Genomic DNA, 6,636 nt, shown 5'->3' with positions numbered 1-6,636 from the left:
TTAGGTCATGATCTCAGGGCTGTGGGATCGAGCCCTGCATCAGGCTCTGCACTCAGTGTGGAGTCACTTGAGATTCTTTCCCCATCCTTCTCCCGCCCCTTCTTCTCCTCCCCCTGCTCATGCTTTTTCTTGCTCTAAAATTTAATTAAAAAAAAAAAAACTAAAAACATGATCCATAAAAATAAAAAAAAATTTAAGAATCAGCAACTTTACCTTATCAAAATTCAAAACCTTTGTCTCAAAGGACACCATTAAGAAAATGTGAAGACAATCCATAGACTGGGAGGAAACATTTGTAAACTGCATGCTGTAAAGGTCTTATACCCAGAATATGTCAACAACACTTATAATTTAATAAGAAGAAGACAAACAACCCAATTAAAAAATGGTCCATGACTTGGGTAGACATTTCAGTAAAGAAAATATATGAATGGCTAATTAGGTAATAATAACATGCTCAAATGTTCAACTAATGACATTAGTCATTAGGTTAAATGCAAACTATAACCAGCAATGAGATCCCAATACATACCCACTTGAGTGTCTATAATTTTTTTAAAACACAATTTCATAAGGATGCAGAGAAACAGAAAATTTCATACATATATAATAGATATAGATATAGATATATACACACACATACATGTGTATATATATATATATATATATATATACATATATATATATTTTTTTTTTTTTACATTGCTGGCAGGAATGTAAGATGTTAGGTACAATCATTTTGTCAAAATAGCCTGGCAGTTTCTTAAAAAGCTAAATAGAAACTTACCATAAGACTCAGCCTGTCCATATTCCCAGGAATCCCCCCAAGAGAAATAAAAAACATATGTCTACCAAATGATTCATGTACAAACATTTATAGCAGCATTATTCACAATAACCAAAATGTGGAAACCACCCAAACATCCATCCACTGGTGAATGGATACACAAACATGGTTATCCGTCCAACAGAATACTACTCAGCCATGAAAAGGAAGACCCACTGATACACACTACCCTTGGATGAACCTCGAATCTATTATGCTAAGAAGCCAGATGCAGAAGACTACATGCCATAGGGCTCTCTTTATTTGAAACAGCCACAAAAGGCAAATTGATAGAAACAGAAATCAGACCAATGATTGCTGAGGACACTGTATAAGTGTGTTGCAGGAGGAGGGGAGGGTGGAAGCAGGGCTTAACTGCAAACAAATAGAAGGGAGTTTTGGGGCAATAAACATGTTCTAAAACAGGATTGTAGTGATGACTGCTTGACTCTGTAAGTTTATCAAAAATCAGTGAATTGTACTCTTAAAATTGTTGAATTTTATTGTGAATCATACCTCAGTAAAACTGTTTATTTAAGAAATAACTTAGTTGGTAAAGCACCTGACTCTTGGTCTCAGCTCAGGTCACGATCTCGGGGTCGTGAGAATGAGACCCAAATCTCGGGCTCCACACTCAGCAGGGAGTCTGCTTGGAATTCTATCTCCTTCCCCCTCTGCCCCTCCCATGCATGCTCTCTCTCTCACACACACAAAAAAATAAATCTTTAAAAAATAAATAAATAACTTACTCCTAACTCTGCATCCCATAGAAATGGCTAAATGAGGAAAACGATAAGTAACAAACACAGTTCTCTCCCTTCTCTTTCTCTGCCAGCTCTCGTTTGTTCTGAGAAAAGAGAAAGAAGAGAGAACAGCTTTAGCGATTTGTCCCAGTCTTAGCATGGAGGCAGAACTCCAGCATGGCCAGGCCCTGCCCCTCTCTTCCTTCAACTCCCTCTGCTCTCCCATGCCTTATTTCCACCCCAAACAGGTTGGCCTTCTTTTGGGACTTCAAAGCAGCAAGATTCTTCCCACCTCAATGCCCCTGCCTGTGCTAGCATCCCTTCCGGGAACACATTTCCCTCCCTGCCTAGTTCTGCTCCATCTTTAGACCTCAGTTCAATTGCCTCTTCCATAGGAAAGCCTTCCTGAGCCAGACCAGATCCCTCTATGAATAATATCATAGACCTTATTATACCTTTCTTGATATAACTTACCACAGTAGCAACTTTATATTTCTTTAAGACAACATTTGATTCATGTTAGTCCAGTCCCTGTGAAGACAGAGACCATATCCTCTTTGCTTACCATTATACCTGAGGGCTCAGCACAGTTCTTGGAACATAGTAGATTCTCAATTAACTGCTGAAATTTAAAATTCTAAACTTCTTAATATCAAGAGATTGTAGCATTCAAAACTTTTTGTTATTTTGAAATATGATAATCCATCATATTATACAATTACTATGTTCCTAAAATATTTCGTGTGTCAAAAAACAAACAAACAAACAAACCCCTACAGAACACTAGTAAAACCTGGTCTTGCAGTTTGCAGTTTTATCATTTAAGGAAAGTTTTTTCCTCCTCTCTAGTCAAGCTAAACAAAAAAATAAATGTAAGAATATACAAATCATCAATATCAGAATGATCATCACTGTTGGTCCCATTGACACTAAAGAGATACTAAGGGAATGACTCTGTGTACACAAATTTGATGACTTATGTGAAATGGACAGATTCCTTGAAAGATGCAAACTACAAATTCACAGAAAGACAAATAATCTGAATATCCATGTATCTATTAAAGAAAGTTAATCAATAATTATTTTTAAATCTCCCCCTCAAAAAAGAAAACACCAAGCCCAGATGGTTTTACTGGTGAATTCTACCAAATGTTTAAGGAAGAAATAGAACCAATTTTTCACAATCTCTTCCAAAAAATAGAAGCAGAGGGAACATGTCTTAACTCATCCTATCAGGCCAATATTACCCTAATACCTAAAACAGATAAAGACACTATAACAAAAGAAAACTACAGACCAAAATGTCTTTTAATATAGATGCAAAAATTACCAAGAAAATATAAAAATGTATAGTAAGAATTATAAAGGACAATCATGTAGGCTTTATTCCAGGTTGCTAAGTTAGTTCAACATTTGAAAATCATTCAGTGTAGTCCACTATATTGAAAGAGTCAAGAAGAAAAATCATATGATCATATCAATTGTTATAGAAAAAGCAAAAGACAAAACCCAAGGCCTATTTATCCTCACAGAAGGAAGGAAGGGAGTAAGGAAAAGAAAGAAAGAAGAAGGGGGGAAGGAGAAGGAAGGGAGAAACAGAGAGAGATAGGGAGGAAGGGAAAGGAAAAACTCTTAACAAATTTGGAATAGAGGAAACTTCCTCAATTCAATAATGAACATCTATCAAAAACCCTACAGCTAACATCATACTTACTGGTGAGACTAAGATCAAAAATAAGGGGAAAAAATCCTATTCAACATCATACTGGAAATTGTAGCTAGTGCAATGAGACAAGAAAAAGAAATAAAAATACATTATTCACAGATGCCACGATTTTCTACAGAACTCCTCCCACCCAATTTCTGCAAAATCCTATCAGAACTAATTAATATAGCAGGACCATAGGATACAAGATCAAGATACAAAAGTTTATTGCTTTCCCATATACCATCAAGGAATAATCAGAATTTGAAGAAGAAGAAAAAAAAAACTATAAACAGCACCCCCCAAAAATGAAGTACTTTAGGTATAAATCTAACAAAATATGTACATGATCTGTGTACAGAAAAGTTTAAAACATGAAAAAAATCTTTGAAACCTAAGTGAAGTAGCTAGTCCACGTTAATGGATTAAAAGACCGGATACTGGTAAGATGTCAATTTTTCCTGACCTGATATACAGACTCAGTGCAATACCAATGAAAAGCCCACTAAGGTAGTCCACAGATATGGCAAACTGATTCTGAAATTCACATGGAAGGGCAAAGAACCTAGAAGAGTCAACAAAATAGTGAAAAAGAAGAGCAGCTTTTCCTGGCTGTGGCTTAGCCCCATGAGAAGCTCTGATCTACTTCGCAGCCATGCGGCGCAACAGTCCATGCAGGTCCTCCAAGAAGACGATCACAGCTGTGGTGCACTGCAAACAGGGCAGTGGCCTCATCAAGATGAATGGACAACCCCTGGAGATGATCATGCCAGGCATGCTGCAGTACAGCTCCTGGAACCTGTTTGTGTCTGGGCAAGGAGCGATTTGCTGTGGACATCCGAGTCCAAGGGAAGGGTGGTGGTCACGTGACTCAGATTTACACAATCACAATTGGCCACTCCATCTCCAAAGCCCTGGTGGCTATTATCAGAAATACAAGGATGAGGCTGTGGAGAAGGAGATCAAAGACCTCCGCGTTCAGTACAACCAGACCCTGCTGGTAGCTGTTTCGCAGTGTTGTGAATCCAAAAAGTTTGAGGGTCCTGGTACCTGTGCGTGCTACCAGAAATCCTACCGATAAGCCTATAGTGAGGATCAGGGTTCATCTTTATAATAAAGAATTGCCACAGTACTTAATTGCCACAAAGAACAAATTTAGAAGACTTGTGCTATTGGATTTCAGGACTAACAATAAAGTTACAGTAACTAAGACAGTGAAAGTTAGACACACAGAGATCAGTGGAATAGAACAGAGAGCCCAGAAATAGACCCACATAAATATAGCTGATGTTTAGAACAGAGCAAAAGAAACCAATGGATAAAGGATAGTCTTTTCAACAAATGGTGTTGGAACAATTAGACATCCATACGCACAAAAAAATAAATAAATAAATAAATAATTTTGAAAAAAACAGGCACAGACTTTATATCCTTCACAAAATTGACTCAAACTTGGTCATAAACCTACCTATAAAATGCAAAACTGTAAAATTTCTAGACGAAAACCCAGGAGAAAAGCTAGGTAACCTTGCGTTTGGCTGCAAGTTTATAAATACAACTTCAAAAGCGCCTTAAAGGGAAAACAATTGACTAGTTAAAGTGTACTAAAACTGAAAAATTTTGCTGTGAGGAAGACACTGTTTTTTAAAAAATGAAAATATAAGGCAGACATTGGAAGAAAATATTTGCAAAACCCATAGCTGGTAAAGGATTTGTATCCAAAATATACAAGGAGCTCTGAAACCTCAACAATAAAAAAACAATCAGCCCCGTTTAAAAAAAAAAAAAAAAATGAGTGAAAGATCTGAACAGATACACCACCAAAGAAGACATACAGATGTCCAGCGGGCATATGAAAAGATGCTCAACATCATTTGTCATTGGGGAATTGCAAATTAAAACAACAAGGAGATAATACTACATACCTATTGGAGAAGTTAAACTTTTTAAAAAATTAATAATGCTGGCAAGGATACAGAGTAACGGGAACCCTCTCTCATTGCTGGTGGGAATGCAAAATGGTACCGTTTCTTTAGAAGACAGCTTGGCAGTTTTTCACAAAGCTAAACATAGTCTTACTGTCTGATCCAATAGGCACACTCCTAGCGATTTACTACTCTAACCACACACACGCGCACACACACACACACACAAATTCATAAAAATATTTATAGCAACTGTGTTCACAATTGCCCCAAACTTAAGCAACCAACATGTCCTTCAATAGACGAGCAGAGAAACCGACTGGGATATATCCAGATAATGAGATATTATGCAGTGATTAAAAATACATGGGCCATCAAGCCACAAAAAAAATATGAGTGGATTTTAAATATGTATTGCTAAATGAAAGAAGTTTGAAAAGGCTCGTACTCCAACTCCATTGATATGTCATTCTGGAAAAGACAAAACTACGGAGATGATAAATGGATGGTTTTCCCCATCACACACAATTGCACATCTCAAAAGCATTTCAAATGTAATTTCTCAAAGTTTGGGCTCCCAGTCTTCTCTCCACAGCTGGAGCTCTGTTGTCATCACCTCCATTCACTCATCCAGTGTCTGGAGTAAGAAACCTAAGGAGCCACCTTGATACCTCCCTCCATGTCACCTCCAACACCCTGCCCCTCTCCCAAGCCCCAATGACCTTGTGTCCTAAGTATCTGGCTAAGCTGCCCGTTTGCCCCAGCTCCAGCTCTAGCACCTCCTGTCTGCATGCCTGTGTCATGACTGGTGTTCCTGCATTCTCTCTGCCCAACCTCTCCTCTCCACTCCCACCCCCCACTGCAATGCATTCCCCGTCCATCAGCCATTGTGATGTTGGGAAGAGGGTTGTGCTCATGGCTTTCTTCCAGTCAAGGATATTCCACCACGTATCCCCCTGAGTCGAAATATGTCTCTTTGGTTTCTAAAGCCCTACAGGGTCCATCTGTTTTAGTCAACTCACAGTATGATCTCCCTCTCTCTCTCTTTCTTTCCACTGGGCTCTGGCCTCACTGATGGGATGTGTGTGATTTGAGTGATGTTATCACTCAATGCTTCCTGATGATGTCGTGCTCATCCCACCACAGGGCCTTTGTACATACAGTCCCCTCCTCCAAGGCAGACCATTCTTGATGGCCTCACCACCATACGAGCCCAAGCCTGCTCTCCTGCAGGAAAATAAAGAAAGGAAAAGAAAAGTCTCATTGCAAAACTGCCCCAGGGATTCACAACCCCCAAACAGTGGAGATGTAAGCAGGTTCTACGATAAGGAGGACAACTTGAGGGTGGACTAAAGGCAGGGTGTGTGTCTGGTAGGTTCACGAAAGCTCCGGAAAGACATTGCTTGCTCCTTACTGGCCTCCTCTGGGTGTACCTGG

At 38.9% G+C, this 6,636-nt stretch overlaps 1 pseudogene; it reads left to right on the top strand.

Moving 5' to 3' along the window:
- Nucleotides 1–3,929: 3,929 nt before the first annotated feature.
- On the top strand, nt 3,930–4,355 carry LOC132002029 (small ribosomal subunit protein uS9-like; annotated as a pseudogene).
- Nucleotides 4,356–6,636: the final 2,281 nt, after the last annotated feature.

Source organism: Mustela nigripes, chromosome 14 (assembly GCF_022355385.1).
Source record: "Mustela nigripes isolate SB6536 chromosome 14, MUSNIG.SB6536, whole genome shotgun sequence".
Classification (NCBI taxonomy): Eukaryota; Metazoa; Chordata; class Mammalia; order Carnivora; family Mustelidae; genus Mustela; species Mustela nigripes.
The sequence above is the reverse complement of the archived record's forward strand: the minus strand, read 5'-3'. Positions and strand labels throughout refer to the sequence as shown.